The following is a 12799-nucleotide window of genomic DNA, read 5'->3' on the forward strand; positions in this document are numbered from 1 at the left end:
CCCTTCCCGTCCCGTCCCGCGGCGCGAATCGAGCAGGTAAATTTAATCACGGATTTCCCCAAATTCAAACACCGCAATCTCGGGTTGTGTCGAGCACGGACCGGCTCCCGAGATAAACCCCGGGAGTGCGGCAGCGTGCCGCTCGGAAGGCGAAACGCCGGGCTCAGCTCCGAGCCCTCTCTGGGCAGCAGCTGGGAGAGCCGCGGTCCGAGGAGCCCGCGCTCCCTGCCCGGGACGGATTCGGGGCACGGAACTGCCGCCTCCCCACCCGACCGTACCTGCCGGCCCCTAGATCCGCTGGCCCGGGTCGCTCAGAAAGCAGCACAGGGGATGGAAGGACGCACCGAGGCCGGTGAAGCAGGTGCAGACAATGGCGAGAGGGAGATCGGCAGAGAAAACCCCAATATATCTATGGCTACAGAAAGAATCGCTGCGTTTCTTAGTCCTGGATGGCTGAATGAACCAGAAGCTTATGATATCAAATTGCTTGCTCAGAATTCTTTGCAATTCATAGTGACTGGCAAAGCCTTAGGAACAAAACCACCACGAACCAAAAGCCACGTTTGGGGTCACACACGTGAGCCTCTGCTCCCCACGCAGGCACAAGGCCAGCAGCCAGCACAGCCTTCTGCACTGAGCTGTCCTTACAGGAGAGCGTGTTTGGTGGGAGATGTTCATCAAGAATACAGAACACAGATTCTATGATTCTGTGAATGTACCTTTCACCTTTCAGTGTCAACAGAAAAAAAAAAAGAAAAAAAAAGAAAAATCCTAACTGCTTTTCATATATGGAGTCTTCTGAAATTATGATATACGTTGGTTTCAGCACGTAACATTGGGTAGAAAGGATACGCGCTGCCTGATCAAGCAAAGCACCCATTTGGAAGAAGAACTCTGAAGTTATGATAGAGAGGAAAATCCCCTATCCTGTGTCAGAAATGCTTCAGCATAGGCAGAAATCACAGAATCACAGAACCAAAGGCCAGGGAGGGACCTGAAGAGATCATGGAGTCCAACCGCTGCTACACAGGTTCCGTAAAGCATGTCACACAGGTAGGTATCCATGGGTCTTGAATATCCCCATGGAAGAAGACAAAGACTCCACAACCTCTCTGGGCAACCCTGCCACATCTGGCTGTGCGGATCCTGCAGGCTCTGCCCCAGCAAACCCATTTGCAGGAGAGGGGCAGATGCTGACCCAGACTTGCTGATGCCATAGGACCCAGCTGGCCCAATAGCTCATGCTGGCCATGCCGAGCTTCCTGCAGACACATCGTGCTCTGGAGGCAGTGGGCAGGAACCAGCCATGCACACCGACAGCGAAAGACCCGCACTGCAGGAGAACGGAACTCAGTTTGACACCGAACAACAATACTGATGCCTCTGTAGTCTCACATTTTCGAATTGTTTTGAAAATTAAGGTCTAACCACACATTAAGAGAAATTCAAAGCAAATCAGAAAGTTTAGGATCAGATTCCATTCCTAATTACTGTAATTAACAAACAAGTCCCCACAATTTAAGGACTGGTTTGCTCAGTATTTTTTACATAGACCCCTTTTATCTCAGTGAAGTACTTTTAAATAATCTCTTTTTGCACAAAAATATTAATTCCTGTTCAAATTCTTTTAAGATGGTATAAAACAAGTTTCCCAGACTTAAATAAATAAGGCAATTCTTTTTTGAATGCCTCTTCTCCTAAGGCAAATGCCACGCTCAGCAGCTGCCATCCCTCGGACAGGCACAGATTTCCACACCCAAACCGACCGATGCCAAACACTTCACATGTGATGGCAAAAGAAACGTTTATGTCTCGTTGCCTCGGCCACATGTGCCAGTGTGTTTGTTAACAAAAGGAGGAAGGGTGCCTGCCCAGTGCTGTGGAGCCCTGGAGCAGCACGGCCGTCAACTCTTGAGGGTGCTGTTCTTCCATCGCACAGCAGATCGCACCAGGGAGGGCTGGGAAAGCACTCCAAAACCCTGAGCACTGCTGAGAGCCATCACGCAAAGTTGGCCGCACTGGTTTCTGTTGGTAGGGAAGGAAACAAGAGAAAATCACAGCGATGAAGGAATTAAATATCCTTGCTGAATTTTGAAGTGAATTTTGGGACTGTTTTTAACTGCACCACAAAAGTGGGTGCTCTGAATGTTTCCTGACCTCAGCCCCTGCACTGCTTGCAGGGTGCAGGCACAGTGCTCTGCTCTGATCCATCAGCATGGAACTGCACACAGAGCCTGGCATGTGGCAGCCCAGTAAAGAACCAAAAGGTCTCTACAAGTTTATTTTACTACCTTGCTAACTGAGAACATGTCACTGCTGCTAACAAAGCTCCAGAATGTCCTGACTGCACGCAAACCTCCTCCTGGCACCAGTGCCAGTCCCTCCTCTGTCCCAGACAGAGGAAAGAAAGCAGATCTAACAGGGCCAGGGTGTGCATTGGGGGCAGGAGGGCAGGAATGGGAGCACAGTCCTCAGCTGGGGACAGTGCTGTGCCACGGGTGCACCAGGGGAGCAGGCAGGGATGGGTAGCACTTCTGTATGTGATGAGGAGCTGCCAATTTACTGCCTTTACTTCTTGAGGTGCAGTGAAACACAAACTTCACCCTTCTCCTCTGTTTTCTGCCCCTGAGAGGGAAAACATGATCTGCACATGGAAAGGCTGCCATGCATGACAATTTTCAAAGGAGAAGGCTGTACATGCTGAAGCCTTGCAGGTTGGTGGAGCAGTGTGCAGCACAAGAAGTCAGCTGGGGCCTTCCTTTCACCTGGGAACAGCATCTGGGGACTGATGACCATTTTATGTGCAGAGGTTGGTTCAATGCCAGGTGGTTTAATTACTTATCACTACAGCTCTTCTTCTTTGTAGGAAGAGCGTTTGCAACTGCAAATTGGATGAAATCAAATCCATGCTAACCTTCCTGTTCCCTTCCCATATCATTTCCCTTTCCATATCATATCCTCACAGTCTCTGTGACAATATCCTCAACCCTTGCTGTCCTTGTGCTCAGCTAACTTCTGGCTCCTCTCCCGAGAGCTCAGCACCACTGCAATTACCATGCTAGCTGCCTGGGAGCATCTCTTCACTCAATCAGCCTGCCTACTGCCTGCTTCCATCCATATGTGGCTTATAGCCTGCCCTTTCCTACCTCTCACCTGTAACCGTGTACAGCCAGGCTGTGCAACCTGCTCATATTTTGTACCCAGTTAGTGAGCCGTTAAGTGGTTAGTTTCCCTTTTACAATTAGGATTGTATTTCAGTGACCACATTTGTGGTGCCCGGGAATATTCTGAATGCTTTCCAGATACCAGATTTAGTTCTGTCCCCTCCAGAATACAGCTCAAATGCCACGGACACAGAAAAGGAGGATGTGACAGTACCGCACCTCACTGCATTACCACAGCATCACCTTGATCTCAAGAATTCACCGAATCACATTTACAGTTCTCTTACTGATACACATCAGTTACCACATTACTCAGTTCTTGGCCTACCCACAAGTCGCCCATTCTCTCTCTACTCTTCTACCTCAGACAAAACAACACCCTTCCTTCCTTTCCCTCCTGAATTTAACTTTCTAATCTTTTGTCTACCTTACAAACTTCAGTGGTTTCTATCATCGATAGCTCAGGATCCTTTATTCATTCATGGGAGGTGGAGCAGCACTGTTGCTCTATTTCTCAGCTACAGAGCTGGTAGAGGGCATGAATTGCCAAGGCCACACAAGAAATGAGTAGTCAAGCTCAGCATATCTTCTCCCACATGTCATGTGCTAACATCACAAACAATGAGCATGCAAAAATTTGACCACCACTTTCCTCGCATGAAATGCTTTCTTTTTCACATATTTTCCTGCTATTTTTTCTTTAAAAATAAAAAATACAAAAAAAGAACGCTAACTATTATGTTGAAGTAAATTGCCAAGAAAATGTCATTTTTTTCTTTCTTATTTTTGCCATTGAATACTTAATGGAGCATATAGGAAATATGGCTCATAGCTTTCCTAGCTCCTGTGCACTGAATGGAAGGCTCATGGGCTGAGTCAGAACTGGCATGGACCTGAGCTAACAGACACATGCTGCAGCAGAACAGTAACGTGGCAATGAGCACCATCATCCAAACTCAGATCCCAGCTCTGCTTTAAGGGGCAGAAAGTACTCAAAATCTCTCTGAAGATTTTAACTGTTAGTATATGGCTGATCATTTCTCATGGCATTGTCCAGGACATAATAATAAAAAAAGGAGATTTAAACTCCAGACAAACTCAGACAAACAGACCCCAGCTTCCTACCTCTCTCTGTACACAGGACACCAACTTCAGGCATTTAACTCAGATGTTAAGTGCCTCCATGAGCTATGTACAGAACATTGGTTCAAAGGAAGTTGTGCCATTTCTTAATTATGTACTTTAGTATGAGAGACATTGTTACAGAATGGAGTCCCTGACACACACTGACTTGTCTGTGTTCTCATTCTTTAAATCAACTTTGTTCCCTTTTAGGTGATATTGTTACAGGAATATAAATGAAACTGGAGGAGCAATCTGGCACGAAGTTAAATTCTGTAGTGTAGTATGGATTTGAAAGACCCATGTTGTTCCTGCCATGGCGACACGTTGCTGACTGTGGCAGATTTCAGCTGGATGAGAGCAGCACAAGGATTGGATATAACACACACCTTTGCCTTTGGTGCATGCACCCTTCTGCTATTAATATCATGAAGCTCTGACTTCAGTGGTAGAAAGGATTGGAACCACATTTGACTCAGATTTTAAAATGTGATGTTTAAAAAAGCTTTGAGACCATACTAGCAGAAAGCAGTTTTACTGCTCAGTGTGGATGCTGTCTGAAAGTCTGACCTCCCTGTTGAGCTACACTCAACCTTCTCCAATTATACTGCTGCGGCCCAGGGATTAATGAGTAATCTAAGCATGAGTAATCTAAGCAGGAGCTGCCCCACTAAATGAAAAATGTCAAAGGCACTGAGAGGGGAGGGACCCACAAGGAAGCTTCACAAACTTCGAAGAGTGACTTGGTGACATCACAAATGAGTCCTAACCATGATCAAAGGAACACTAAGCACACAGGAAACAACAGGCATGGAGGAAGGAAGCAAGCAGAGGCAATCTCAGCTTGACAATTACTGCAGTTCTGTTATCAGTTCCAAACTAATAATAGAGATGCTTCTGGATCAGAACTTCTTTGACTCGTTGCACAAAGATGTGACTGAAAAGGCAGCTTTCACTTACAGGCTGAAATATGGCGCTCAAGTTCCCATGTGTGGCATGCAGAACCTGCTACAAGGTGATTTCACCTCAGCACTGCCCATGCAGCATGCTGCTGGGACAGTCAGCAAGGCAATGTGAGATATGGCCCTTCAGTCCCTGTGGGGATTCCAAAGGTCACTTGAAGCATCCAGTGAAAGGAGCTGGCACTCCTACCTGCTGAGATAACATCTACTCTGCCTTCCAAGCCTTTGCAGAAAGACAGGTTACACACAATCACGTTCACCAGAGCAATCCCTTTAATAAAAATGAGACACTGCTCACAACTGCACGAATTCCACAAGACCCTTATATTGACATTTTCTGTTCAAATGGGAATCTTATGCTTTATGCAAAACATGTCTTTATTTCAAGTGCAATAAGAGTTAATCACAAGCCAGGTCAGTCCCAAGATCAGTAGGTTGCTCCTGAGTGGGTCACAGTCCCATAAAAATCTGGAAACTGAACTCAGGAGGCAGCAAGGGCATTTTAAGGAAAACAAGGCTAGCTACCTCAAAATGCTTTGAACAACTCCTTATGATTATCAGTCAAGCTACTGAGTGCTTCAAGTAGCTATTAAATAAATAAATATTAACAAAATTCATATGAATAAAGCCAGAGGCTTTCTGATGGAAGCCATCATGTTTTTCATTCATTTTACAGAAGCATAAAAATGGTTTTTATTGTTAGTAAAAATATTTCAGGAAGTAAAAACATTGTGACAGTGCTGTTTGCAAGAAGTTTTCATATCTAAATGCCCATAAAACAATGCTGAAAAGGCACTACTTTTCAACTAGGAGCACCAACAACGCCACGTGTCTTACATGTGCAACTGATTCATACACTTAATAGTGGAGCTAAGTATAATCAAAACCACTAATTTAGTAAGAGGCCAGGGCTGAGAGGTACCTAATTCCAGACAGAAAGACCTTACAAACTACTTGTGTTTAAGTGAAAACAATTTTCCAAACAGGTCCCCCATATTGCAAAAAATGTATGACTTTTTTTCCCTTCTACTGCTGTAAGTAAATATAGAAAATGGGCAAAAGTGTTTGGAATCCAAATTATTCACTCTGAATTCTTCTTTCAGGCCTAGGCAATTAAGCTAGATGCTAATTGGTTGCAAACTATATATATAACTATTAGAATAAATTGTACATTCCTTATAATTCAATTTTAGAAAAGTCCTATATTCTCTAGGAGCAGGTAAACATTCCAAATTATTCATCATATGAACTGTGTTGTTCTGAGAAGAATTCATGCAACATGTCCAAGTATGTCAGGTGCTACAGTACTGGATTTCATTGTACAGAACTGTGTTTCTGCCTGTTCGCAATGTCTGCAGAGCCCTGTCAGCCTTATGAATCATTTACGTTCAACTTAAGTCATCAAGACATCGTGTGCATCTTCAGCAGTGTCTCCAGACTCCTCACTACACAGAATGAGTTTTTTCCTTAATTAATAAACTGAAATAAATGTTGGCTACCCAGCTCAGCATGCCACTGATAAAAGTTCGAGGTGCTTGATTGCATTTATTTAAGTAAAGAATGCCATAGGTGTCCTCACCAGAACTGCCCCTTGCACAGATCTGCAGGCTCAGCAGCTGATTCCACAGTGCCTGCATTTCATGAAAGACAAATATAGGTGCCTATTTTGTGAGAAAAGCTAACTCTGCAAATGGTGGGAAACGCTTGAGGTGGAGCTCTAATCTCCTGACACATCAACTGAAAACTCAGTCTTCAGGAAACCAGACTTTGCCCCAGTGCCCCTTGGCCTCTTTTTCTCAATGGGCTTGGAGCTATTCAGTCTCCCTTGTAGGACTGGAACACTTGTAAATCCTTGGGTCTACATATTTTGGTCAAGGCCAGGAAATCCATCTGGTGATGGAGTAGCAGAATACGCGGCACATATCAAATTTTAAGCCTACTAAAAATCCACCTAGAAATCTTTTTAAAAGCACTCAAATACTAAATAAAAGCTTGCATACTTTTTAGCTTTCCCCCAGTTCAGCTACCAATGCTGTTATTACATGAAGTATCTCAGAGCTGCTTGTAACTCCCCATTCAACTTACAGCCACAGCTGGTGCCCCTTCACATGATGAAATCCAGAGACATAAGGACTGCTTTACAGTGTGCTGCAGTATTCTCTGTTGATGCCAAAAAGTAATGACTGATAAATGTCCCCCCATCAGGACAATGTTTAGGCAAATTAAATACTTTGTTACAAGCCTGTTGCACTCCAAGCATTGAAATTTGTGCCCAAGACTTTCCTGTTATTTACAGCACCAGCACAGCACAACATCCCACTTGTTCAAAGCAAGGCAGTCTCTTCTGCCTGGAGCTCTCTTGGACTGGCTGCCCATGCTTGTGTCCCCGCTAGGAGTACACATATGCTCTCATCCTGTCCTCACTTTTTTTTAAAGGAAGGAAAGCATGAGCATGTGCTTTGCAATCCTTAGTACCCACCTGCAGAGACCCCTAATGTCAAAGGGCTTTTAACAAGAGGAAAAAGATGATTTAAGGTAAAAGTACACGTAAACAATGCACTTTACAATTTCATTTCCTGGTAGACAAAGTCCTTTTCTACAACTGCCAAATCACATTTCCACTGGAACTGTATGTGACTTCAAAGTAATGCCTGTACTCTGAAGAAGGGCCTCAAAAGCCTGGGCAAATGATTATGAGTGTTATCACATTCTCTGTTGAGCTGTAAAGATTTCAGTGACTTTCTTCATGGTGAGGGTGACAGAGCACTGGGACAGGCTGCCCAGAGGGGTTCTGGAGTCTCCTTTTCTGGAGATATTCAAGACCTGCCTGGATGCCTACCTGTGCAGCCTGCTGTAGGGTGCCTGCTTTGCAGGGGGTTGGACTCGATGACCTCTAGAGGTCCCTTCTAGCCTCTTCAATTCTGTGATTCTGTGACTGTGCACACAGTCCTCCTTATAGTGCATCCATTCAGCAACTAACTGGGCATGTTTGGAAATAGTCTTCAGGAACCCTTTAGGAGAGTAAGCTTCAGTCTCTGCCAAGTGACTATTGGCACTTAAGTGTCAACTGCCAGTGCATGCGCACCACTGGACATCTGCAAGATACGGTCAAATGTATTTTGAAGTGTTTTCTGTTTCCATCTACTACTCTTCGTATGCTACTTTTTTCACACGTAGGATATTGCCCTATGAATCACCAACATCACTGTAATATTGTTGATCTTGAATTCTTTCCTCACTCAAGATTCCCAATAATTTCCATTAGTATCTTAACTGTGTAAGTCCTTCTGACCAAAAAAATCGCGTAGGAAAACCCCACATGATGTTTAAACAAATCAGATCAAGAACAATTTCCTATACAAAGATTTGCTGAGTTTGTTTTCATGGCTGATGAGATACAGAAACCAGACCTTGATGGACAGGCTAGTGACGAAGGGATGTAAAACTTCTGCTTATCAGAAGGAAATCTGATCTACTTACAGTCAAGAGGAGAGAAATCAGATGAGCCCTTCTCCAACGACATTGTTGTTCTGGGACATGTTACCCCTTGGATATTTTTCTACAATTTTGGCTGCAGTGTTCATATTCAGTAGAAACCTAATGCTGGATTGTATCTGGTAAATTCAGAGTGATAGAGATATCCAGGTGCCTGCACATGTAAATGTAATTGCTTTGTTTCTCTAAGAGCCTATGGTTTGTTAGAGAGTATGCACAGGGAGCTGTGCCCCACTGTTTCAGCTGAACCTGCTTCCTTTTTAAGATATAGGAAAAGAAAAGGCCTTTCTGCCAGCTAACTCACCGAACTGGGAGAAGTGACTTTCTGGAAGGATGATGACACTGCATACTTCCTTTATTTTCTCCTGGGGATATGAGATACACTGGACCTGCCTGACAAAAATACCACTGTCACTGATAATCTAGCACATAATTCTCCCAGATATTAGTAGCAGCAGCTCAATGACAGACATTCTGTACTTGGCAGTACACTTTCCCATTTTTTTCCCCTCTTGCATAGTTTCTATCATACAGGAACAGATAAGTAGCTGTCTATTCATTTAAATGAACAGAAGTGACACAGGGTGAACAATCAGGTGGACCATACCCCTTCTCCCCTGTCCAGGTGCCAAACTCTCAGTTTCTTTTTTCTTTCCAGGCAGCTGCTCATTGTGCTTTTTATGACGTAGAGATCATATAGGTTGCAGGGAATAATAAAACCATGGATAAGAAAGAAGTTTAGTCCTCCTTCACCCAGTACCATGGGACTGAAGATAACATTGTGTTATGCCTCTCTCATTTTAGTGATTTTTCTGGAAAGCTGCTTTATGGTTCTGTTGCAAAGAACCATTTTAAAGTCAGGGTAGAAGTCACCTCCAAAACTATTTACTCTTCTTGATATCATACAAATGAAGTGAAGTTCTTCATTAGAGTATGCCCCATGACAAATAATGCCTTGGTAATTAAGGGTGGGGATTTTCATGCGGTGACTGATGATGCCTTGGAAAAGAGCCATGACAATGTGCATTCAAGAGCTAAGCTATCTAAATCCTTGCAGAACTCATTTATGCTTTTGGGAATATAGGACAGGTGTGGCAGTTACTAAACCTGGATGCCTGAGTATTCACCTCTTTTTCCCAGGTGTGGGCCATTAATTCTCGCTCAGACTTGTTTAGTTCTAACAAGCCTCTTTGGAACCAGATTTTATATATACACATACACATGATACATAGTATTTCCCTTTCAGTCTATTTTTCTACTTTGTTTTTACTTACCTTTAGCTCCATAGCTTTGCTTTTTCTAACATTCTGCATATACATGAAAGTAAAAAACAATATTGTTTAGTGGCAGCCTAAAAACAGCCATTGCATTCTTGGTATTCTGATAACTAGACATAGAGGAAGCAGTGTTGAAAGATGCCGAACCAGCAACTGGAAATACTTTCTTGTAAGAATTATTAGCAGCATAGAGAGAAAGAACAAAAGCATTGGATTCTTCCTCTCCAGGCAGTGTTACAATAAAATGGATGTTTGCTATTAGAATAGAATGGCTGCTTTCTTTACTTAGTACTTTCTAAAACAAAAGCACTGTAACTTTCCAAGGCTACAGTGAGTCAGTGCTCACTGTAGAATTAGCAGTGCAGTCCTGAAATAGTGATCACCACTACTAAGCAATGCTTCCCCTCCTTTCTCTTCACCTATTCAAAAAGGCTATCTTTGACAAATCAACTATTAATAGTCAAGTTTCTACCATATTTAAATTATCAAATTGGATTGGGTGACATTTCTAACAGTAGCATTTTGATCTTGGTGGAGGTCAGTCCTGAAGGCAAAAAACAAACATTGTAACATGAAAATGCAAGAGCTATTAAGAAATAATAAAAAATAATAGGAAAAACTCCTACTACAGACTTTGTATTACTGGGATTTTCCCAAAAGCAACGCCATCTGCTTTGTGATCATAAAGAATACAATCATACTCCAGAGTCTTTCTGTCCAGTTTCAAACAAATCTAAGTTGTGAGAATGGGAGTAGTAGTTAGTAAGAAAAAAATTTTTCAGAAGATCGACAATGACAAGGTTAGAAACTTCTCTTTTTTTTTTTTTTCCATGTCAAAACAGGCAGCAAGAGACTGCTACTGCTGCTTTTTAACTGTTTGTTCACTCTGCTGTCATGGCTTAGCACTCTTTGAATGATTAAACCAAAACACTAAATGGCTGGCGGGGTGGACTACAGACCTGCATCTCTTCAGCTTCTGGATGATCTGTACAGACAGGACAGAAAGTTTCAATAACATTTAGTGCACCTCCCCACAGACACACTTTACAAATAGTCCAAGGGACCAATTTATATGCATATATATTTTAAAAGTATAAACAATTTCCTCTCTTCTAAAACTCAACGAAGTGAATTCTCACCAAGAATTCTAAAGACATGACAGAGGAAAAAACTACTGTCAAACCACATGTGAAAGGTAGATATTTAATAGAAATGTGCAAATTTGAAGTAAAAAGTCGAGTGAAGGCTATCCACGAGGGAAGGGAAGGCAGGTAACTGAATGCTTACAGGAAAAAAAAAGAAGTATAGGTTGTAGTCCAGTACATTTATATGGTTTTTATTTTAGGAGAAAGAAATAACTGTCCATGAACACAGAGGTAACAAGCATAAACACTAGAATAGGACAATAAATAAGATGGAGAAATAGATGGAGAAATAAAGCAGTTTACACACTTTGAGCATAAGGCTGCAGAAAACCTTTTTGGTAAGCATTAAGTGAACATACTGACTAAACATTTACTCCAAAATGTTCCTTTGCCCCCTACATCTTTGGCTCCAGTTCCCACAGTTAGTTTCTATTTCTTCAGTAGTCCTTCTGTCTTGAGATATGATTTACAGTGTATTACTTGAAAATGCTGAAAACTTGTGGTTTTGTTGTTGTTGTTGTTGTTATTTTTTAGAGACCAGTCCTTCAAGACTGGGCTATGCAGGTGAAAGCATACCACCATCACAAAATTAGACAGTCTTATGGTGGACTGTTGTTACAGGAACACACCTGGAATTGGTATGCAGAGGGCTACAGCCCTGCTCCTGACACTGAGCTCCAGAGCCAACACATGGCTCTTGTGACCTAATGTGACGGCCAGCAGATAAGACGTGTATTTCAGTGCCATGCCTTTACAGCAGCACTCTTTGTGTTTTTGTGATTACTTTCTAGGCTGCTTCCCTCGCATCCCATTAGCACTGGGGGAATTTCTCCTGCAAACACTTAAAGCACATTGTGTGAGTTTTCCCAGGACACAATGCCAGCCAAGCAGCGGAGCTCCCAGTGTGCACAGAATTGCATATGGGCTTTAACATTTAGAATAAGCAGGCTACTCAAGCATGTGTGTGTATTTTATTTTCTTCATCTTCCTTCAAAGAAGAAGAATGATCAAACAGCAATAAAGTACTCTGAAATCCCATGGGAGCACTTTAAGAGCACAGAGGGAACTATTTAAGGACAGGATAATGCTTAACGCTTACCTGGAATTTTTGCTCTAGTTACAGACGGATGAATCATTGCCAGAGAAAACAGAACCGTTTCAACTGGGAAACAGAAAAACATGTGAGATAATAAATATCAGAGACTGACAAGGAAGCAGTACCCAATGGCAGTGAACGGTGTAAAGCCGTTTGCCCAGACTAACCCTCAGAATTCTTCCGCAGATGGAGCTCAATTTCCACAGGGCATTATAGGAGAGGTGTGCACTGCCCAGCACACAGCTGCACACCCAGCACACACAGTTGCTGAGGACGTTTTACACACATGGACCTTCAGAGCTGGGGAGGTTACATCTGGCACATGCCCGGTCAGACCTTGGGGAGTGAGCCAGGGTGGCAGGGAAGCACCAACGGCCTGCTCACAGCTTTCATCTTTTTGCGATATTTGCAAAGAAACGCAACTCGTAATCTCAGACATCCAAGGGGGCTGCCGTACTTTCAGCTCCGTCCCCTCGGCCCGAGGTAGGCAGGAAAGCAGCGCCGCCCCAAAGGCCTCGGCCGCCGCCTCACACCCGAG

The 12799-nt window shown here is 43.3% G+C and overlaps 1 long non-coding RNA gene across 1 annotated transcript; it reads right to left on the reverse strand.

Annotated features, from left to right (window-relative positions):
• Nucleotides 1-591: 591 nt before the first annotated feature.
• On the reverse strand, nt 592-12793 carry LOC109369756. The gene is made up of 4 exons (XR_002119193.2): nt 12429-12793; nt 12265-12327; nt 9048-9136; nt 592-2025 (listed from the first exon to the last, which is right to left on the reverse strand). It is a non-coding gene; the product is annotated as an uncharacterized LOC109369756 (long non-coding RNA).
• Nucleotides 12794-12799: the final 6 nt, after the last annotated feature.

The sequence above is a fragment of the Meleagris gallopavo genome, chromosome 13 (genome assembly GCF_000146605.3).
Source record: "Meleagris gallopavo isolate NT-WF06-2002-E0010 breed Aviagen turkey brand Nicholas breeding stock chromosome 13, Turkey_5.1, whole genome shotgun sequence".
Classification (NCBI taxonomy): Eukaryota; Metazoa; Chordata; class Aves; order Galliformes; family Phasianidae; genus Meleagris; species Meleagris gallopavo.